We start from the raw sequence: 24,242 nt of genomic DNA, 5'->3' as shown, positions 1-24,242 counted from the left end.
TGAATTTTAGGTTTCTGACTAGAGTCCATGTATCTGTTGTGGACCATGAAGTCACCTAGAGGTGAGAACCATGGTACAAGCAAATAGTCTTGCCTTTAGTGGCCCGATTTGTCCTGTGTTCCTACCCTCTGTACTTCCTCATATGAAACATAGATAAATTGACATTGTAAGGCACTGCACTGTTAGCCATTTTTTTTTCCTGTAAAAGACCAGATACCAAATACTTCAAGCTTTGCAGGATACACGGTCTCTGTCTTAATTATCCACCTCAGTTATAGTGCAAGAACAGCCATAGATGACACAGATGTGAAGGAGTGACTGCTAAAATAAAATTGCAATTAAAAGGCAAGGGGCAGGCTGGATTTTCCCATCAGCGGTCATTTGTTGACCCCTGTTGTGAGGCTCTGTGAACTTCAGTCTCTCTGATGGACATGTAGTCTTTGCCAACTCTGGTGAACACATCTTATTTATTGAGCTAAAGTTTGGTTTAAAATAGAGAAGCTGTCAGTTTCCTTGTTTCTTTTCTTCCCTTTCTGTAGAGTTCTGACATGCCTGTTCGCAAGCTCTTTGATTATGAAGACCAGCTGAATCGGGTCCAGGGCTTTTCTGAGTTTCCCTGGGTTTCATTGTGTTCATCGCGGAGGATTCCTGCAGAACATAAATGGGGAAGTCATCAGGTGTGTGGACAGGGAAATGGAGGACAAAAGGCTCGTCCTGTGAGAACTGAGTGATGAGCACCAGGCTGCGAGGCCCTCAAACCTGTTTGAATTATGTGACAGAACTTTGAGCTGACAGGATGCTCACTTACTACTCTCTTCTCTGTTACCAGGGCGACTGTACAAGTCGAATTGATGTTTAGCAGCAGGGCAAGATCCACTCTTGGAGAGTCTTTTCAACAAAGACTTTGTCTGATGTTGTCAGGATGCCTTGGGTTCTCTGGTTTAGCTCATCTGTAAAATCGGAACAATGGCGAACAGAGCAGGAAGAGCAAATGCCAGCTGACAGGTGGAGAGAGCCAGACCTTGGGTTGCAGAAGAACTCTGGGACTGCATCTGAGGTTTACTAACATTGGTCAGGGCTTGCCTACCTGTGTCATGGGGACAGGTGAAAGGAAGTGGCCATTACTGATAATAGTCTCAAGCAAATGTGAGCAAGAAGGGAACCACAGTTGAGTGAGTCTCTAATTAGGTTCACCGTTTTACAGATGGCATTATCAGCAATGAAAGTTGCTTGTGCAGGGTCGGAAGAATCATTAGTGGCAAAGCCATTATAGCAGCCATCAGTGGCTTGTCACTATGTAGTGCTACATACATTGAATTGAAATGCTTTTATTCTTTCTAAAGTTGACACAAAACTTGAACCAGCTTGTTAGTGGGATGCTTGGTCAGTTCCCACTACAAAACTTCTAGATATCTTGTTGGCAACACTTTGGGAGATTAAGCCTTTGGACTCCATTACATTCTATAATCTCAGCTTTTTGCTTGTTATTATTTTAATGATGTCCAGAGTCAGTGTCTACTGCCTGTAGATAGGAGCAATGGTTGACAAGGAAATTTCCAGGGAGGGAAGGATCTGGGGAAGCAAGCTCCGAGGGAAACTGGAATTGATAGTGTAGACTAGGTTGAATGTAGAGATGTTTTAAGGTCCAGATTGTGGTTCCAGCAGCATATCACACCTAGTAGTGGACCACCTAGTTCAGTACAACCAAGGTCACCTGCTATCACCTGGCCATCCAGGGCCAGAGTTTGGATGACAGCCACCACAGAAGACAAAGAGGCCTATGAGGAACATGATGCTCAAATCCATCTGTGCTTGGTTCAAGACCAGAGAGAAATCCAGGAACTTTCAAGGCCCTTTAAGGAAGACTTTTTAAAAATGCAGCCTTGAAACAGAATCATCAAACCCCAAACCATCTACACCCAAACAATCTTACTACGTTTTGGATGTGCATCTGAATCCCATTCTCAGTTGACCTTAGGGTCTCCAGGTCTCCTGAGAGGAGCAGAGCCAGAGTAGCTGGACTAGGTGCTTAGGGAGGCTCAGGATACTGGGAACCCTCCCTGACAGTGAGCCCATCCTCCACAGTGAGCCCCCGCTTGCTCTCAGACTTGGCAGTTCCTCCCACCTTGGGCTCCCTTTCCCTCTTTATCTCATCATCTGGACAGGAAAGCAGTTGCCCCATCTTGGTGGAGAGACCAGGATATGGCCTGTTTTTCAATTGCAAACAGTGAGTTTTGGCCTGGTTCAAGGTACTTTTACTGTGTTAGTGGATGTTTGAGTCCTTGCCAGCCGGTTGGTCAGACCCTTTGTAGGTCTATTTTATTATTTGCTTTCCCTGTGAATCATTTTTAGGTGTTCCCTTAGCTCATTTGCAGAGGAACTCTTGTTTATGTGAAACTCTAAAGACCGCCATGAGTGAGGGACGGTAAATCTCGATTTAGAGCCTTTATAAGTCCCCATATAAAATAAACTAGTTTATTGAATTAACAAATCATCACTATTAGCCAGATGCTAAGGAACTATAACAAAAGCAATTTTCCACAGAAAGTTCTCGAGTGTATTTGTTCTTTATCTCCAGTTTCTTCCTTTCTTCGACCCCTTCTGCTGCTGCTGCTGCTTTGTATTTTCAGTATTTCTCTTCTCGTTTCTATCATTGGTATTTAAAAGGCAATAGAACCACGTTATAAGAAAATAAAGAGAAAGGAAACATGACCTACTATTCCATCATTGTGACCATTTTGCTGTTTCCTTCTGGATCTTTTCTATGTTCTTTTACTCCGAAGCATTGTGTCAACTTGGTTGCTAGGGACTGACTTTTTAAATTTAGCTCATCACATACATTTTGATCTCGCAGAGAAGTTTTCAAAGATTCCTTTTCTATGGTTGTATGATATTGCAAAGAGTACAAGTATTGAGTTGTAAATATGAGTTATTAAAGGATAGAATTCCTACTATTACTGAGCTTCTAGTATCCAAGCATCTTTTATTTAACGGAATTTAAAAAAATAATAATCTTACCTATTTTAAAATTGTGATTTTAAAAAATCTTTACATATGGAACTTTCCTTATACTTTTAATTAAGATACATTCCCAGAAGTAGGATTTCTGGCCACATTGTCTGGCCATCTTTATAGCTCAATGTGTATAATCAAACTATGTTCCAGCAGGGCTGTGCTGTTCCATGACATTCTCTACCACGCATAAAGCCACACTCCCCACACCCTTACCAACATTCATGTGGTGGAAGGACCCATGGCTTGTTTCAGTCCCCACATTTCTAATGTGTATATTGCTAATTGCATCTTCTGGCTTGTGAATTCACTACTCCTTCAAAACTTCAATGAAAGGCACAGAGTGTGAATGTAGTAATGTGGGTTACTAGGACGGTCTTCTGTGGGAGTTTGCTTTATAGTGTAGTTGTAGGATACTTGGGGAACATATTTATTCTCCTTTGAAAAGAAACTTCTTAGCCTCTCCGAGAGTAACTTGAACTTGAAAATATACCTGCTTTGGCTCCTAGCAATAAGTCACCAAAAGAGGGTAACATAAACAACTACAGGCAGCTAATCTGGAGACCATGGTAGAATGTCTTTTTTAAATGTCAGTATTACTTTTTTTTTCTCCATTGTTACAGTTCTTTTCCAAATAGGAGAGTTGCTACCATGTCACCCAAACCTCCTGCCTTATTTCTTGTCCCTAAAGCAAATGTTTAACATACGTCTTTTCAAATCTTTGCAGAATTCATTATCTCTCTAGCCCCGCTTCTAATATTTTAAAATGTGGGACCCACTCACTCTAAACTTGAGTTTAAACAGAACATAAACTACTCCTGTATTCTCAGTTAGTGGTTCCTGTTTGGAGGACCCCTTATCCATTCTTCATGTTTGAAAATCATGTCTGTTCTTGCATTCCTAAACTTCTGCTGCTTTCTTGCCTCAGATTCTGGAGTTTTCTCCCTCAACAATTTCAGCTTTAATTTTTCCCTCAAGTGGGAAAAAGCAAGGCAACATTTTTGTAATCCTTTCATAAATTACTCTTGTTCCTTCAAACCTCTCCAAGAGACTAACTGAAATGTCTCCTGATTCTGATGAAGCCTCTGTGAATGGCAAGACACTAGAATCAAGTCTTTCATTTGTTGTAAAAACTAATGAGATAGAGGTGGTACAAGGGAGAACATCGGACCTCAGCTAGATGTGTCTGTGAATGGCAGTGCATACTGACCAACACAAAGTCCAGCATTAGGTTCCCTATCTATCAAGATCAAAATAGACATTGTTATGTCACAAAGCACATGGAGAAAGTATTACCTGAGAGGTAGGAGATGTGTTAGTTTCAGGTCAACTTTGGTTAACTAATGACCTTGAGTAAGCTTGAGGGTCAATTAGTGACTTTCAATTGTTGGGCTTTCTTGTGTTTTGTTTGTCTTTTAACAGCACAACTCAGTGTTCTAGTGAAAAATAAAGCATAAAATCAACGTCTTTGGAACTCTCTTGGTTAAAATATGAGCCTAAGACCTGGAGTCCTGCCCTCCTCGCCTCCCCTAACTCTCTGTTCCTCAGGATTTCTCAGGCTGCTCCAAGAAACCTTCAAACATCTAGTCATGATGTGAAAATTGAAATCCCACCAGACCAACTTCATTTCCAAGTCTAAAAGCTGCGTGCTGTGCTTGTTAAAATATAGTCATGCTGGGGTTGTGTTGAACAGGTGAGATAAACAAAGTGGCATGGAGCCCTTCCTGTGTAGCAAGGCCTGGATGTGGGTGTCACAGGTTGGAAAAGCAATGGCCTATGTCTGGCTTTACTTTACAGGGGACATTAATAAATCATGAAAGCATTTTAAAAGTATGAATAATGACTCAATGGTTCCTCTTACAAAGTGCTTCCTTTGTACCATGAACTATGCTTCCAATCACTCTACCATACCTCCTCTCCCTTAGCCCCTCCCAGCAGGTGCATTGAAAAATACTTATTTCCACTCAGGACACACAAATGCAGCAGGGACACGGGAATTGTGGTCACCAGACCTTTACTGCTCCTCTCCAGTGTATCTCAAAGCCTGCCCTTGTCTTAAAGGTTTTCATTTGTGTAACACCTCCTAAAAGACATTGTTTTGTCTTGTTCACAGCATTAATGGCTGTCAATTCAGTTTACTCATCATATTTGAATATTTTCTGAATCCTTCTGCACACACCGAAGTATGAATCCATGAAGAACAGAGACCTTAGCTGTCTTCTCCATCATCTGGCACCTTGAAAAATACCAAACTCGTGGTGGGTGCTTTATAAGTATCTAGAGAATGGATCAACAAACTGGAGAAATTTTATTATCATCTCTCTGGTACAGGTGAAGAAAGTGAGACGTATAGAGGTTGGCCAGCAATGCAAAGTGACATCAGCAGTGAATTTGAGAATCTGGAGTCAAAGTCATGTTTGTCCTAAGAACAGATCTTGACTGCCATTTGACATTTCAGGAGGCCATTCTCAACTCTCATTGGTGTCCTTATCTACCTGATGGAACAGGAATAAAATACTGACAGTCAGATGTTTCATGCCCATCACTGTTCATTGTTGGTGTTATGGGCACTCTCTTTGATCAACTGTAAAGCATATGTCCACCTAGCTGCCCCCCACTCACTATTGGATACCTCTCATTTTTCCAGGGTTCTTTCATATCTTGAGCCCATGTTTACAATTGTGCATTTTTCATTCAACCCTTGTTGGGGGAGACTTTACCTGGGGAGTCACAATGCATAGTGTCACTTCACACCACATAGAAAACCCGTGACAGACCAAAATAATGAATCTATTAACATCTCACTTGGAGAACCAGTTAGTTTTTATTGGGATTGAATTTGGTATATGTGTGAGGGGCTACTCCAGGAACAGGGATGAGTCAAATGCAATGGCATTATCAAAAAGCCCACCCCAACATGGTTGACCATTCACAAAAGTTCTTTAGGGAAAGCTCTCTGCATGACTGGCAGGCAGCTGGACAATGGGCAGGTTGGAGAATTCTCCCTCTCCCCATTTCTGGTAAGTCTCCTCCCCAGCACCTATGTACTGCTTCTATGGCAGTTCAGCTGCCCTGGTGAAGCCCCTAAGCTTCAGCTTTCCTAGACATGCTGAGCTGGTTTGCGTCATGAGTTTCACGAGCCTCCCTGCTCCTTCTTGGAGGGAATGTGTCAATTCTGAGGAAACTGCCTTATGGCACTGACCCCATTGTATCCCTCTGTAGCAAAGCAGTGGATGCTTTCTAGCTACCAAGTTGGAGATGAAATGTATGGTAACAGGACCAAATTGGTCTGTTATCCCTTGTGGTGATATCCCTTACCCCCTTTATATGTTCCCATTCTAGTCAGTTTTCTGTTGCTCTAACTGAATATCATATCAAGTAATTTATAAAGAACAGGGGTTTCTTGAGCTCATGCCTGTGGAAGATGAGGTGTCCAAACACATGGCAGTCGTGTGGCAGAGGGCATTACAAGGCAGACAGAGCTAGAATAATGGCTCTGGTCTCTGTTCTTCTCATCACTAATACCAGCTGAAGGCCTGTTCTGGTTTATTTTCTGTTGTTGTGAGGAAACACTGACCCAAAGCAATTTGAGGAGGAAAAGGGTTATTTCAGAATATAACTACAAGGTCACAATCCATCACTGACAGAAGGTAGGGCAGGAACTCAAGCAGAGGCTGAGACCCTGGAGGGACATTGTTTACTGGCTTGCTTCTAGGGTCACACTCAGCTACTTTTCTTATATAGTTGGGACCCACCAGCCTCAGGATGCTACTACTCATAATAGGCTGGATTCTTCTCCATCAACTAGCAATCAAGATGCCTCACAGATATGCCCACAGGCAAGTCTGATAGAGGCAATTCCTCAATTGAAGTTCCCTTTTCCCAGATATTGTCAAGTTGACAACCAAGATTAGCCATGGCAGGGCCCCAAATCAATGGGCCTTATCTAGTTGCATTTTTTTTTCAATGGCTTGACCTCAGAAGACTATCTGCACATAACTTTGAGGACTTAGGTTCTAACATGTGCTTTGCTGGAGACACATAAATCCCATACCATTTCCCCAGATAGTTTCTTGACAAAATGTGAATATCATCATAATTAGGATCCTGTTTCTATACTTCTTAGCCATGTAGTACATTAAAGAGGTTCAAATCATCACAGTAGAAGGCAAATTAGAAACACTTAGGCAAGAAGAAAAGGACTCTCAGAACCCCTTCTATCAACTCCCTCAGCATTTGCAACCAATTGGGTTATTGATTATCAGGGAATGTGCTGCATAAAGTATACTTACAGTCAGTAGAATTTGGGTTTCAGCTTTAAAACCAATTCACTATTCTTTTAAAATTTGTGTGTGTGTGTGTGTGTGTGTGTGTGTGTGTGTGTGTGTGTGTGTTCATGCACACATTCCATACTTCCTATGCGAAGGTCAGAGGACAACTGGTGGAAAACTGTTCCTCCCTTCCATCCTGTATCCCATGGCAGCAGCTCAGGCTGCCAGGCTTCCTAGCAAGCACCTTTACCTGCTGAGACACCTCGGTGGCCCGATGCACTGGATTCTTATCTCTGAGAACTGGGGGGTTGTGGTGAGAAAGTTGTTGGTCCAGGGTCAAGGGCCTCTGGGTTTTATGACAGCTTCAATTCTGTCACCATCTGGTTTTCTGGGAAATGGCATGGGCCTCCCCTGGGCCCCAGTTGTGTCAATCGTCAAACCACATGGGTTGTTAAAAATTTCTCCCAGTTTGAAACTTGCTGCTTCTGCCTTAGTCATCTGAGAACAATGCCCATATAGAATCCCTCTGACAGAAAAGCATTCGGTCTCCCCTTTCTCCTTACACTGCCAAGTGTACTGAAGAGTCAGTGTGGAAAAAAATATTCTGCTGTGAAAAGGTTCATTCAGCCTTTTCTTAATAGATCAAGTGGTTGGTATTTCTGCTGGCTCCCGAAGTCCATTACAAATCACAGTCTGGAGAAAGTTGCAAAGCGGCCCCCAGCCTTCCTGCTGTATTTGGATACATCTTTAGGTCTTGCTCTGCAGCTCATCCTTAACAACTGACCAAATATTTACTTTGCTCGGTACGGAAAAGGGTAACATTTTCCAAAATATTAAACTAGGTTGGATTCAGAACACAGACAATGAGGCAAAAAGTTGGCCCTCTCTTCCAAGTCATGTTGTTGAATCATTTTCCAGAGTGCCATGAGAAAGCCAGCTTGGTGGATGCTTGTGCTCCATTGTCATTCTGCAGAAGGCAGCAGCAGCCAGCCAGCCTCTCCTGACACACAGACTGGAGTGTACACCGGTGGCTCTGGGACTGAGGTCCCTGGACCAGGAGCATTGGCATTTCCTGATCCCTGGTTGGAGACAGATATTCTCAGGAACCATCCAGACCAATTGAATCAGAATGTTCTAAGATGTGAACCCACCATCTAGGCTGTTGTCATGAGGATCTGGGCAATTGAGGTTCAAGTTTGAGAACCTTTGACTCACAGTGGCTTATTACCTTTCAGCTTAAAGTATGAAGTAATGGCAAGACTTGGAACTCAAGTTCTCATTGATAAAGTCAATTTTTCTAATGTAAGTGAATTTTAAGTTTGAGGGTATTGTTATACTTTTTTTCCCTGAAACTAAACTATAAAATCCAGGCTAGCCTTGAACTCACAGCGATTCTACTTCGCTTCCTGCATGCTGACATGGCAGGCATGAAGCACCATATCTGGCGTAGGTATTGCTTTTTAAATGCTTTCCCTACTTTGTTCCTCTGTCTCTAGTTCCCTTTCCATCCTCACTGTACATTCATGGCAACAGCGTCTGAGTTGTGTTCATCTGCGCTTGAGCAATAAAACCACCGCACTTTGTCTCATCCCACTGTAAGGTGCTAGTGATGTTGATAACTCATTGCATTCTTTAAATACCTGATTCTATATATCCTAGGATGAGAAAGAGCGCAAAAACTGAATGAGCGTGTCTTAGAGTATTCTATTCTATTAGTGAGACTTCTAACAAAATAATTACTTTAAAGAAATGACAATTTCTTGTCAATTGAATTATTAGAAAGTATTCTGGTTGTGAAATTTTACTAAGAAATGAGCTACTGGGTATACAAGATGGCTCAGCAGGTAAGGCCCTTGCCATCAACTCGATGAAATTAATTTTGTCCCCAGAACCCAAGTGGAAGGAGAGAACTAACAACTCCTTCAGATTGTCCTCTGGTCACATGACCGCTGTAGTGTGGTGCATGCAAACACACATACACTAAATAAATAAATATAAACATTTTTCAGAGTGTACTACTGCTGGGCATGATAATGCACACCTAAAACTTTAGAATTTGAGAGCTTGAGGCAGGAGGATCACAGGGATTTGGAGCTGATTTCATAGTGATATCTTGTCTAAAAAATAATAACTAAAAGAGATAGGCCATCATTTTTGTACATGTGTTATTTCCGTCTCAAAGTGCAGAGCATTTTGCTATGGGATGTTCTGTATGGCAAAGGTGTTGCTCTGATTGGTCAATAAATAAAACACTGATTGGCCAGTGGCTAGGCAGGAAGTATAGGCGGGACAAGGAGGAGAATAAAGCTGGGAAGTGGAAGGCTGAGTCAGAGAGACACTGCCAGCTGCCACCATAACAAACAGCATGTGAAGATGCCAGTAAGCCACAAGCTACATGGCAAGGTATAGATTTATAGAAATGGATTAATTTAAGCTATAAGAACAGTTAGCAAGAAGCTTGCCACGGCCATACAGTTTGTAAGCAATATAAGTCTCTGTGTTAACTTGGTTGGGTCTGAGCGGCTGTGGGACTGGCAGTAGATAGATTTGTCCTGACTGTGGGCCAGGCAGGAAAACTCTAGCTACAGCATTTCCAGGGGAAATATATGCTCGTTCTCACAGACAATTCTTCCTGCTCCTCTCTGGCGTCTCCTGCTCGTCCTTCACTGTGATATGTGTGCTTGGCTGCTGCAGGCATCAGAGTCATGCCCTTTGTCCCATCGCTCATGTGTGGTGATGTCATTTGCTCCCAGAGTTTCAGTTCCTGCATCTGTTCATTTAGGAAGCTCACACATCTCTAACATTAGTGTGACTTTGCTACTGAGCTCCAGTCAGTGTCTCCAGCAGCTGCAGTATCCTTTCAGAGCCTTAGAGACCACACCTCCAACCAGGATGCACCGCCCTCACACACCTTCGCTCCTCCTCATGTCCCTACATGCTACAGGCCACAACCGACCACTTAAGTAGACGCTGAAAGTCCATAGATTTAGGAAGAGTATAGATCTGGATTCTTATCAATGTATTACCACCAACCAGCCACACACCATTATATAACTCACTTGTCAGAGCCTCGGCTTCTGGGTGTGTAAGCTGGTGGATCGTTTTGTAGAAAAAAAAAGAAGGAATGTATGTTATATAACATGAATGTGTGGGCCTGAGGTATTGCTCAGTGGAGAGCACTTGCCTGGCATGCTGGATTCAATTCCCAATACCACAACGAATGAATGAATACATGAATGAATGAACGAATGAATGAATGAATGAATGAATGAAAATAAATAAAATAAGCATGCTTCTTTAATATATTATCCAAACCAGAACATATGGAGGGTGAAAGCAACCATATTGGTAATTATTCCGTGGCCAATTAAAAAAAAAGGTATAAATTTGAACTGTATGAAGGCAAGCAGTGTTGTTAATCCTGGGGACAGTACTGTGGGGTGTGGAGGGTCCTCAGCAAACATTCTTTCCTTTCCCTTCCTCCCTGCTCTAATGACCTTTGTCTCCAGAGTTTTCTGATTCTCCTGTGTGTCGCTCTTCCTGATCCTATCACTGTGTCCTCGGTGCCTGTCCCTTAGACAGTAGTCGTGTGTATCCACCTGGCTCCTTGCTTTCCATTTTCCCCTCTAACGTTTCTATGTATCGTTGCCAGATTAATCTCCTAAAGCTACATCTCATAATCCATCCTCTGCTTCTAGATCCCTTAATAATTCTCATGGCTCATTTCAGACAGTGAAAACTTCCCAAGATGGCATTTCAGTGTTGTCCTTGGGATTAATAACTTTATTCAGCTCAGGTCCAAGGACTGTTCTTCCTACCATGTTCTTGGCAAATGCAGCCATTTCCTATCCACTGTCTTCTCTGTGTCTTTGCCTAGATGTTTTCCCTGATGGTTGGGGCCTTCCTCCCTGCCTCCACCTGTGTGCCTTCATACTGAAGTGTGGCTTTTCCCAGTCTCCCTTTACCTCCAGATTTTTCTAACAGTATTTCCCTCCTAGCCTAAGCATTGATGCTCTCTTTTCACTATAGTTAATCAGGTTTATGCCTTAGACATCACATAAGAAAAGGTGTGGGAGTCAGTAAATGTATGGGGCTTGTGCATGTTGGACAGAGATAATTCTAAAGTAGTAGGAAGTATTGTTGAATGAATGAATGAATGAATGAATGAATGAATGAATAAGTAGAAAGACAGACAGAAAGACAGACAGATAGATAAACTGAACGAATGCTACTTTTGTCTTACCAGTAATTGAATACCATTATTACCTTCCCAAGTAAAAAGCTTCCTAAAGAATGTGACAAGAATTCTTGTTTACCTTGCTTCTTTTAAAATACAACATTATGAAATAAATAAAATAAAATGCCAAAACTATCAATCAGTTGGGCTGGAGAGATGACTCAACTGTTAAGAGAGTAACAGAACCTAGCTTGGTTTCCAGCACCCCATCAGACAGCTCAAAATTGCCTATAACCCCAGATCTGAGAGGATCCAAAGCCACCTCTGACCTCCACAGAACCAATACTGCCTCCCTACACACACAGAGTTAAAAACTAGTAAAATAGATATTTTAAAAAACCTCTCTTAGCCAAGATTTAAAACTATTAATTTAGTGCGAATAATGGTTCTTAAACTATACATCTTTACATGGTTATTAGCCTTATTTTCTCCAAAGGAGAAAATTATTTGCTAATAGAATGTATCTGTTGGTCAAAGTGGTAAATTTTGCATATGCTTGCAGTGAAAATTAGGTGTTTTTGTACAGGTCAGTATTAGAGTATTCTTTTTTTTTCAGAAATTTTTTAATTCATTTTACATACCAACCACAGATCCCCCTCTCACCCCTCCTCCGCTCCCCACATCAACCTTCCCCACCTTACTAAAAGGGTAAGGCCTCCAATGGGGAATCAGCACAGCCTGGTACATTCAGCTGAGGCAGGACCAATCCCCTCCCCTCTGGCATCAAGCCTGAGCAAGGCCTCCCACCATAGGTAATGGGCTCCAAAAAGCCAGCTCATGCACCAGGGATAGATCCTGATCCCACTGCCAGGGGTCCCTTAAACAGACCAAGCTACACAACTGTCTTCCTATGCAGAGGGCCTGGTCTGGTCCCATGCAGGCTCCACAGCTGTTAGTCTAGAGTTCGTGAGTTCCCACCTGCTTGGTTCAGTTGTTTCTGTAGATTTTTCCCATCATGATCTTGACACCCCCCCCCCCCTTTGCTCATATAATCCCTCTTCCCTCTCTTTGTCTGGACTTCTGGAGCTTGGCCTGGTGCTTGGCTGTGGATCTCTGCATCTGCTTCTGTCAGTTACTGGATGAAGGCTCTATGATGACAGTTAGGGTATTCACCATTCTGATTACCTGGGGAAGGCCAGTTCAGGCACCCTCTCACAATTGCTAGTAGTCTAGGCTGGGGTCATCCTTGTGGATTTCTGGGAATTTCCCTAGCACCAGGTTTCTCCCTAACCCCATAATGTCTCGTTCTATCAAGATATCTCTTTCATTGCTCTTTTACTCCATCCTTCCCCCAACTCAATCATCCCGTTCCCTCATGTTCTCATCCCCTCCCCTCTATTGCCCCCCCCCAAGTTTACTCCAGAGATTTCATCTATTTCCCTTTCCCAGGGTGATCCATGTATCCCTCTTAGAGTCCTTGTTAGCTAGCTAGCTTCTCTGGAGCTGTGGGTTGTAGTCTGATTATCCTTTGCTTTACATCTAGTATCCACTTATGCATAAGTACATACTATGTTTGTTTTTCTGCTCCAAAATATATAAAGAACTCAAACTAAACAACAAAATACTAAACAATCTAGTTAAAAAATAGGCTACAGATCTAAACAGAATTCTCAACAGAAGAATCTCAAATGGCTGAAAGACACTTAAGGAATAGCTCAGTATCCTTCATCATCAGGTCATCAGGGAAATGCAAATCAAAATGACTCTGAGATACCATCTTACACCTGTTAGAATGGCTAAGATCAAAAATACTGATGACACCTTATGTTAGAGAGGATGTGGAGCAAGGGGAACATTCCTCCACTCTTTGTGGGAGTCCAAACTTGCACAGCCCCTTTGAAAGTCAGTATGGTGACTTCTCAGAAAATTGGGAATCAACCTACCTCAAGACCAAATGATACCACTCTTGAGCATATACCCAAGGCATGTTCAATCATACCATAAGAACATTTGCTCAACTATGTTCATATCAGCATTATTCATAACAGCAGAACCTGGAAACAACCTAAATATCCCTCAACTGGAGAATGGATAAAGAAAATGTGGTGCATTTACACAATGGAGTATTACTAAGCTGTAAAAAACAATGACATCATGAAATTTGCAGACAAATGGAACTAGAAAGTATTAGAGTATTCTTAAAATTGGTCTTGAACTGGAAAGAGGGCTAAGAGGTGCTTGCAGCTCAAGCCTAATGACCTGAGTTCAAGGGCAGGAACTCATGTAAAGGTGAAAGTAGAGATCTGACTCCACAGTATTGTCCTCTGACCTCCATATATACACCGTGGGACATTTACCCTCCCTCCTACATCATGCACACACACACATACACACAATTATAATAATAATAATAAACATAATTTTTAAAATGGTCTCCATGATTACTGCCCTCAAACTCCAATGTGAGATGCAAAGTATTGTGACCCAAGGACTGGAGGATAGCTCATCTGACAAAGTATTTGCCTTACAAGTATACAATCCTCGAAACCCATGTGAAAATGCAAGGTGCTGAGACACATGTTTCTAATCCCAGCTCTGGGGAGATAGAGACAAGAAGGAATCCCTGGCGCTCACATGTCAGTCAGCCTAGCCTGCTTAAGAGACACTGCCCAAAAAAACAAGGTAGATGGTGCCTGAAGATGAAAACCTAAGGTTTTCCTCTGACTTCCATATACATGCACAGAGTGCACAAGCACTCTTACACACATAAGAATACACACAGAGACACACACACATACACACACACACACACACACAAATAAATACACATGAACACACATGCACCTACATATATGCACAAGGATCATTTGACTCAACTGTTTCCTTTTGGGCTTATTAGATTTTGCAACTGTGTTGTATTCAGTAAGACAGAGTTGTGGTTTTACTTTTCAAGAGAAAAAATCTGTGGTTAAGATACTATATTTTTAACAATTATTTTTATTTATGCATATGTGTGTAAATATATGCCATATGTATGGAGGTACCCACAGAGACCAGAAGATGGCATCCGATCCCCCATAGCTGGAGTTACAGGTGGTTGTGAGTCAACCAATGTGGATGGTGGGAACCAAACTCTGGTCCTCTGGAAGATCAGCGAGCACTCTAAACAGCTGAGCCATCGCTCCAGTCCCCCCAAAACTTTAATTTTATAAACAAAAAGACATTCTCTGTTTCCCCCAAAACACTATCTGAAAAGAGGCAGTTTGGAATTGCTGGTAAATCCACGTAACATTACCAGGAGGAATCCTGTCATTATTTTCTGTATTTTCATGTTTCAATGTTTACCTCCGTGTTTGACTTAGGAATGTGCTCCTGTGTAGTGAAGATGGTATCAGCTGTTGAGTCTTGCTTTGAAAGGACAGTTCTAGATCCCCCTTAATTCATAATCTTTTCCTTTCATTAAATAATTGTTCAAATAATTTTTTTCACTGTTGTGAATACTTTTAAGTCACTTTTATCTCTGCGTGGATTTCTGGAATTAACAAATATAGGTAGTTTACTTTTATTGACTTTTCACTGCTTAATTTGAGTGGCCCTTAAAATACTGCTAGAGTTACTAAGGAGTAGCTCATTCACTATGGGATGTCAAGGTCACCTAATAAGTATCTTGTCTCTATTGTCAGCCACCTTCTCTGCAGAATGATATTTTCATTTACTGTCTATAAACATGAACCATTGAGTTCGTAGTTTTAATAAGGCTAAAACATGGCAAGTTGTACTCAGAAGGCAAGAATTTTACCTCCACCCAGGCAACCCACCTGCCAGAACGTGCTCAGTCAGTGCTGGATCCACATAGGGTACCAAGTGAAACTTTGATACAATGGGAATCTGGCAAGTATGGCTTGATCATGCTATGTAGTGCTAGGTGGAAAGGGGCTGTCATGGCTGCACCAATGCCTCTGTCCCAGGCTCCTTCTTCACCCTTATTTTTTCTGGATGGTACCAGGATGACATTATTCAAAAGCAAAAAACAAAAACGTGCTATGTATTCTGTAGTTTGGGACCTGGAGGAATGTGAAGTTTCATCTAAGAGACTATAAAACTGAGAGAAATCAAAGCAAAAGTAACCAAGCAAACAAACAAAAAACAATATCAAACAGGCAATCCAGAGCCTAAAGTATCACAGTAAAAGCAGGTGGAGGTCATGTCCAAGAAGGCTACTTATGTCTTTGGGCGAAAATCTTTTCATGTGGAGAAGCCTCATAAGTTCCAGGATGCTTTCAGTAAACCCAAACTTACTTGGCTGCCAGAGGGTGGTAACAGTCTGTAAGTTCCTACAGCCATGGGGCTCTAGCCTGCCTGGAAGGAGTTGGGGCCACAGAACAAGCCAGCTGCAGATCAAACAGAATTATCAGCACCCTGTAGTCCGTCATTCAACCTAGCTGTCCTCTGAGGCCTACTTCATCCTCCTCTATCTTTTGGATATCAGTTATTCAGTTCCTGTTTTCTTCTTGCTTCGTGAAGAAAACACTTCAGTCACTGCTGTTTCTCCATCCTCTTCTTCCTCGTCGTTTGTTTAAGACAGGGTCTCATGTATCCCAAGTTGGTTTTCAAATATTGTTTTGTAACTAGGATCAACTTTGACCTTCAGACAGGACTACTCTTGAGTGGGACAGCCAACTCTGATTCCAGTTAGAAGAGAAAATTGGGCTAGCTAAGTCAGTGGTTCTCAGTAGGCTCCGTGGCTATCAAGTCTAGACACAATGACTATGGAGTGAGTCCTGTGGCAATTAAAGAGTAAAGCATCATCCAGCCATGCTAGGCCACCAGGAAGAGCTGAGATACAGGAAAGAGAGCCTAAGCAGCCATAGTGAGAGCTGAACCACCTTTACTTGTACAAATGAAGGGTGTTCAGGAGCTTGGATTTGAGAACCACTGGACTCTCCACTCCAAATGGAAAAGCAGTTGTCATCCACATTAGTCGGTCCTAAGGAGAGTCTGGTTGAGAGAGCAGGGAAAAGAAGAGTAACCCTACCTGTCTCCCTAGGGAGGTGTGGAGATATTTCACATGTGTTCTTTCTATTTTCAAGGTATCAGCATGAAACACAAACTCTCTCCCCATTTCAGAGTTTGATGTGTAGTCCCTGTAAAAGCACAAGTTGCTTCTGTAGCCACATGAAACATGACTTAGAGGCATACCAGGCAAAGATGCTGGTCCCATGACAGAATACAGATTTGGGGCCAATGGAAGGAATGTGGATGCCTTCAGCTTTAGGGAGCAGAATGTGGCCCTAAGTGTATCCCATGCCTTCTGTGGGAACAAAGTATGATTTCAGGATACCTGCCAAATGTGCCTTTATGGCCCTGTAGGGAACACAGAAACAGCTGAGTCCCAGCGTAGTTAAAACTAGTTATCCTCATCACTCCTATTTGAAGACCTTTGCTTCCAAATAAGGAGTCTGAGGAGACTTACAATTTGACTGTTGTGAGACTTCTTATGTAGTGTGTTCCTTTACACAGCCTTTGAGTTTCCACAGCTGCTGTATTACAGGTTGAGAATTGCTGTGAGCCATTCACCACATCCCAGTATCAGTTCTCTCTTCCAGTCTCTTTGGTGTTTACTCACAAATAGAAGTATAACTTGTTGGAAGATGTAGGAAATATACTTTGTTATGTAATGTGTATCTTCATATTTGAAACTGAATGCTTTAAATCTCACTGGACCATAGAAATGACTATTAATGCTACGTGCCACTTAAAACAATTTAGGAACTTGTGTGTGTGTGTGTGTGTGTGTGTGTGTGTGTGTGTGTGTGTGTGTGTGTGTGTCCTTGTTTGTACGTGCACTACATGTGTGCAGGTATCCTCAAAGGCCAGAGGAATGCACTGGAGCCCCTGGAACTATATAGGTGCAGGTGTTTGTGAGCCACCTGATGTATGTGTTGGGAACCAAACCCTGCTCCTCTGGAACAGCAGAAAGTGTTCTTAACTGCTGAGCCATTTCTACTGATCAAATAGGCTGGACACCATGGCAGTGTGGACTCATCATTTATATTTAGCAGATAATACCATGCTCATGGTCTACTCTCTCTGTAAAATGATGACAAGGATGGTGCCATTTTTTTCTTAATCTTTTTTTATAATGGTGTTATTGTTTGGATGATTCTGGTATTAGACTTTCAGAAAAATTCTCTCTGGCTATAGTCAAGGATGAATTTTGCTGCTATTTATTATACAATAGCATTTTATGTACAGCCTTCCGATTTTCTAAGACGTCATCATTTAGAGACAGTAAATAACAAAACAGCAGACTCTACAGGATATGTCCTGGTCTCTTTTTTTTAAAGTTTAATTAAAAATAACATTCTAAGTTCAACATTATTCTTAAGTCATTAATTACAACTTCTAGCCTCATCATTCTTTCTTTTTTGCCAGGAGACTTGCAATCAGTGCCCAAAACTCTTAGATCTCAGATGATGTCACCTCTATGTTTAAAGTCCTCCCATAAATCCCAGCATCTATAGTTTCCCATTGGATGGAATGGCTATTTCTAGTTATGCACAAAAGGAGATTAGAAGCACAGGACAGAACGTTTAGACTATTTGCATGCTTATTTAACACATATTAGGAAAATAGAAATACATATTAAAGTTTATACTATATAAGAGAATATTTTATATATATTATTATATGATAACATTAGAAATGAATAAGAAAAAAAATATCCTATTAGGTGATATTATTGCTTAGGATGATAATAAAGTTAAGTGAAACAATATTAAATCAACTTCTCAGATATGGAAAGTCATAAAGGTGTTAAGTCAATAACTAAACCTTGAGAAGCTTTAACAACAGAAATTTGACTCCATAGTTTTTCTATAACTTCCTGTCTTGCCTCCCTTCACTCAGCCACTTGGGACTATTGGCTCCTCTTTAAATATGTAATTAACTTTCATACTTCTCATTCCTGAATTACAGTATAGGTTTCATTGTATCACATATGCATGAGCTCAAGAAAAAAACCAAAAACTAAAAGGATTAAAAATAAATGAATTGCCATGGGCACCAGCAGATAGGTCTATTATGATTACAATATAATGTTAACTGTTTTTTAATAGAGATAAGAATGAGGGACATTAATACAATTAGAAAACATTCCGAGAGGTTACATGCACATGTAAAGTTGGTTTGTATGTGTGTATGTATGTTTGTTTGTTTGTTTGTTTGTTTGTTTTTAAGACAGGGTCTCATGTATCCCAGGCTAGACTAAGACTCAATGTACAGTCACTGATGACTCTGAACTTCTGATCTTCCTGCTACCCAGGTCCTAAGGTCACAGGTTTGCACGATCATGTCTAGTTTATGTGGTTTGGGGGGATCACATCTAGGCATGGTGTATGCTAGGCAATCATCACACCTCTGACTGAACTATATCCCCAACCCTTGAGGCTGAGTCTTACAGGATGCAATGGGACTGTCTCTTTTTCAAAGATAGGAGGGTCTCTCAGCTGAGAATATGGGCATAACTGTAGGCCAACACTGTCCAACAGAAATATAACACAAAGTAGACTAATCAAAAGTACATGGGAATGGTTAAAATGAAATAGCATATTATATTTTATTCAACATATAGTAAATGTTATCATTTATTTAGTAGGTGTTGTGGTTTTATTGTAAAATGGTCCCCATAAACTCATGTGTTTGAACACCAGGTCCTTAGCTGGTGGTGCTGTTTAGTAAATTGTAGACCCTTTAGGAAGTAGAACTTAGCTGGAGGAAGTGCATCACTGGCAACTGCCTTTGAGGTTTTATAGCCTGGCCCACTTCCTGTTTCCTCTCTGCTTCCTGAATGCTGATGCAATGTGACAAGCTGGCCTCATGCTCTGCCACCACACCTTTCCTACCACGGTGAACTCTATCCTTCTAAAACTGTAAACCAAAATACACCCTTTTCCCCATGAGTTGCTTTTATCAGAAAATTGTCTTACAGCAGCAGAAACGTAGAAGGTAACCAATATTTACAAGATATTTCATATTCCATCTTTTGTTAGAGCTTTAGAATCTGGTGTGTATTTCACACTGATTGTCCTTGTTCTGTTCACCTAACCACTTCCCAGGTGCTCAGTGGCCCGCTTATGTCTGGTACACACTGGATTTGGTAGCACGGATATAGATGACTGAATGTTGAAGAAACACGGGTTCTTTGACATGCCTATAGCACAGATTGTATGTGGGTGCTTGCTGGTAGAGCAGAAGGAAAGGTAATCAGAATCCAGGCTGTGAAGCCCTAGATGCCAAGTCAGTTTACCTATGAAGACACTCTGGAGCCTTTGGTGTCCTTAAAACATTTCATATCTGGGAAGTTATTCTGGCAACTCTATGAACATGGATTGGGGTGGCATAATGCAAAGTCATGCTTCTCAATGTGCTGTGTTTCTGCTTAATAGGGTTTTTTATAAACCCTATTCATTAACAGACATCTCAACTTTTCAGTGCTTTCTGAATCTGAATCATGTTCTAGACTTTAACGATAATGGAGGGTATGGTGGAAGAGTCTTTGGATATGGGCACGATTAGGTACAGGCCAAATGGAACCTAGTTCATGTTACCCAGACAGAAAGTCATCCACAAAGTCACAGGCAGTGGACCATCACCAAGTCCATATGTCGGGCTACCTGTCCTCTAAGTGGGAAACATGCAATCACACTGCTCTTTGCCAATATGCTAGAGAATAATGTCTTTCTTTTCTGATAAAATTGACTTACCATCTTTCTCTGAATGTCTTGAGTAGGACATGCATTTGATGATCACAGTCTGCTAATTGAGTTCTCTATTACTGTTCTATTAAGGCCAAGATAAGCATCCTGCATTTTCTTCTCAGGGTTACCTACTTTGCAGGGGCTTTTCCTTATGCTTTCTGGTCTAACTTTCTGCTGTTTTGCCTCCTAATACTCTTTGAGTCCCACTACTTTCTTGTTCAAAACGCTCTGTAGCGATGCCCATTTATATGTAGAGTATGGAGCAGATGAACCTGAAAGTGACGTTCTTGAAGGGTGACAGGTTGGCCCTGCTCTTTGCTCTGTTCTGTGTGTTCCTAGGCCTCTGCCAGTCTCCCTGAACATCATGATGGAAGCAACAAGTGTTACCGTTGGCCTCCCTTCTGCTCCTCCATCCCTGTGGTCTCTTGGAGTTTGGACAAGACACACAGAGCAGAGTATGGATGACAGGCAGAATGCATGGCAGAATAATGTGACATACTCACAGGGTGAGACTGGGCCTGAGCAAAGGGAGCATCTCTGAGGGAGACACTCACAGCTGAGAGTGGGCCACAGCAGAGACACCGTGGAGGGAAACAGAAGCTGAAAGAGAGCAAAGGAGAGGGACACCGTTTAGCCAACCTACCTTTTAAAGTAGGCTTTAATGCTGTTTCTTAAGTTTTTTACAATAGCTTTCAATGGGTCATTTTTTTTTCTGAGTGTAATAAATAGGCCCATTGGGAAAGAACAAACGCATGTCTTTGTTATTTGCCAGAATGCCTCTTACTGGGTAGTAATCTTAGAATTAAGATTAATTAATTAAGATGGCCGTTGTGGATGCCATCTCCGCACAGAGACAGTGCTATAAACAGGATCCTTTCTTTTAACCCGTAGTCAAAGACTTCCAGTTCTAGTTCCTGGTTTTATTGGTTGCTGATTATGATGAAGGGGCCCATCCCCAGTAACATGCTAGTTACCTATCTAAGCAGCCCACAAGTCCAGAAGCCAGGGCAGATAGATACCTTACTTTGTTTCCCTTCTTAGGGAAAAGGCATTCTGTGCCTCATTTCTGGATACCTGGGGTCTGCAGTGCTCCAGCTATCTCCCAACCCCTTCATCCTGATAACTCAGAAAGTGGCTGAGGTAAAAGGTAGATGGCTTCGATGGCCATCACCATCTGCCCACCCTCCTAGTTATTTCTTAAAGCTTATAACTTAAACCTAAAGTTTAAAACCTTTGCTTTCAAAGTCGAGTCCTGAGATGAAAACCCTGAGATTTTGTTTTGCTAAAATCAGAGACCAGGAAACTCTGGAACAGTTAATAGTTTGGTGGACTAGTAAGATGGACACTGTCACTTTGCTGTGCCCAGTGAGAATAGCTGTTACTCTTCTCTCTATATTACTGAGTGAGTAAGTTGTTCAGCAGGACTTTGTGTTTTTCTTCTAAGAAGAGAATCAATAGTTTGAGTTACCTTTGGGAAGCCAGCTCCTGACCATTTGACTTCTGTCCACGGTGCTTGGGGGGCACCCACCTAAAGACCCTTGAAGACATAAGTCTGCCTGTCTTGATGGGGATAGCATTATCTCTGTGCAGAGGGAAGGCTTGGGCTTTGTTTTCCATATCATTCAATAAAACACTGGGCGAGGAGCCTTTTCCGAGGGACTGATTTCCTTCTCTTCATCACAGGAACTCAAAAGAAGAAAAAATATGTTTGTGCTGTGGAGACCTGTGGCTTTTGTTAGTGGCTTTTTTTCAAAGATAGATTAGGGTGATTGGCCATATGCCCATGGGTACCCCTAAGGGGGTCTCCCAAAGTAAAGAGAGAATCCAGCAGACTTTCCTACACCCATCTGGGGACATCAAAGCATTTCAGGAGCTGTTTAAAAAGAGAAGGAAATATTGATTGAGGTCCAACAGGGATCTGTTGTCCTTAGGTGGAAAATGTCCTTACATGCTAGAGAAATGAATAGTAATGGGAAAAGAACCCAAGCTCCTGGATTTCCCTTGGTCCCTCCCCTCCCCTCTCCCATCCTCCAACCTGCCCCCTCCCCTCTAGAATTTGAATCTCTGCACCATTAATGAGTGGAAAAGAAATGTGTAAAATGTCATTTAAAGAATGGCCTTTCAAGTGTGGTAGTAAATATCCATAATACAGTACGAACAAAATCTAGTTAGGACATGGAAATGGGTACTTTTGCTTAGTCAGGAGATGAAAAAGAAGCCACTTTTGCTATTAAAAAAATTCTTAAGTAAACAAGGTAAATAAATACAGGGTAAAACCCTAATTTCTCTACCTGCATTTTGTGTTTGTCTGTCCATCTGCCTCCATTCCTAAGTCTCCTGCTTACTTCTACAGAGGGCACGTTAGTCTCTCAAGTAACATCAGTACTCTAGAGTGTGTGTTTAACCAGTCACACCCCTTTTCAAAGGTGAAGGCACAGAGACAGATAGACATCATTGTCACCTTGGCTTCCAGGAAAGTAGAAACTAACAGGACAGAGCACCCCTAGCCTGTGGCAGTTATCCTTGGGGGGGGGGGGGTGAAGCCTCACCCAGAAACAGGAGTAACCATCCCTTGAGAACTGCCTCAGCTCCTCAAGCAACACGGGCTTGTTCAGACCACCTCAGAAGGCTGGATCTGAGATAGTGACCAAGGAGACTGGACCTAGACCAGGACTGCTTAACTGGGGGGGACCACCACTCATTCCCTGCCCTTGTTCTCTTTAAACCCAAAGCCCCAGTCAGCACTCAGAAAACAGAATTGGGGTCACTTTATCTGTTCATGTCTCTTCTCTGCTTTTTAACTTTACTGGTCTATTCAGTTGGTATATTGGGAAGTGTGGCCAAGTATAATCTGTTGGGACTTGCCAGATCCCCAGCATTTGCCCCAAAAGTTTGGGTTGCAAGATGATGAAATGAATTATAGTTAGATTACCTTGGACTATGACAAGAGGAGCTACCCCCTTAGCAATAATGCACTTCCCTTGTAGGGACAAGAAACTCAAACTATTACTACATAGGCTTGCTTGTACATATGTTTGTTCATTCAGTCTTTCATGCATCTGTTATTATTGAGGGCCCACAAAAAACGGTGTGCTCAGTATCCATAATTTAAAGATGACAGTATATGAGCTGCTGAAGCTCTTGTGGCAGAAATGGGCAGGAGCATTTTCCTGCAAGGCAACCACCTTGCATTATATGCAAGCTGCTATAGAAACCCAGAAGACGGGCTTTTCCTTCAAGCAGAATTTGGTGAGAACTTCCAGGCAATGTTTTTTTTTTTTCTGGAATAAAATTTAATATTTTCTTTCATCACTATGGGTCTCTGGGAGGTTTTGTGTTAGAAATGTGTTTCTGTGAGGATGGAAGAAGAAAACAAGTCTGAAATTTGTAGAGATAAGTTTTTCATTGTGTGCTTTATTTTATAGAATGGTGGTAAAAAAAAAATATGTGGGAAATGTGCATATCTGTAGGACTTATAACCCAGTACATGAGAAAGGAAGTCCATCTACTATGCTTCAAGGGAAAATAGCGCCCTTTCATACTAAATGCCTTCCTGGCATGCCATGCTCCCAACTTCCCCGTCTCATTATTCTCTCCCCTGCTATGTTCATAGTAAATGTAAAAATCTAGACTCACAACTAAGGCTCATATTATAAAACATGAAAATATGTCAATAAAAGAAATGCGCTTACAAATGTATGTAAGTTTTCCATGACACAGGAGTCTCCTAAAGAAAACTAGGCCCCAAGAAGCAGGTTAACCTGTGGGTTTTTTTTTTTTTTTTTTTAATGCTGGGGTTGGTGAAAACTGGAGAATTATATGACTGCATTTAAAAAAGTGTGATCCCATGGTGATTAAGTATAGGAAGAATAGCGAGGCATATTTGCTCAGAATCTTAGCTCCTTTCTTCTGGGAAGGGGGGGCAGGGCAGGGTATAGTTCTCTAGTGGAGGTCTTCTCACTTTCTTCAAGGGAAGGCCAGAAAACCCTTCCAAGGTTTATGGCCAGCTTTAGGAAAGAGACT

At 41.7% G+C, this 24,242-nt stretch overlaps 1 protein-coding gene across 4 annotated transcripts in view; it reads left to right on the top strand.

Moving 5' to 3' along the window:
• The window catches only part of Aig1 (androgen induced 1), a 224,868-nt gene that overhangs the window by 108,106 nt on the left and 92,520 nt on the right, over positions 1–24,242 (top strand). The window lies entirely within an intron of this gene.

This window comes from Peromyscus californicus, unplaced genomic scaffold (assembly GCF_007827085.1).
Source record: "Peromyscus californicus insignis strain IS unplaced genomic scaffold, ASM782708v3 Scaffold_22__1_contigs__length_63687245, whole genome shotgun sequence".
In the NCBI taxonomy this organism is placed as follows: Eukaryota; Metazoa; Chordata; class Mammalia; order Rodentia; family Cricetidae; genus Peromyscus; species Peromyscus californicus.
This window is presented reverse-complemented; position numbering and strand designations above follow the sequence as displayed.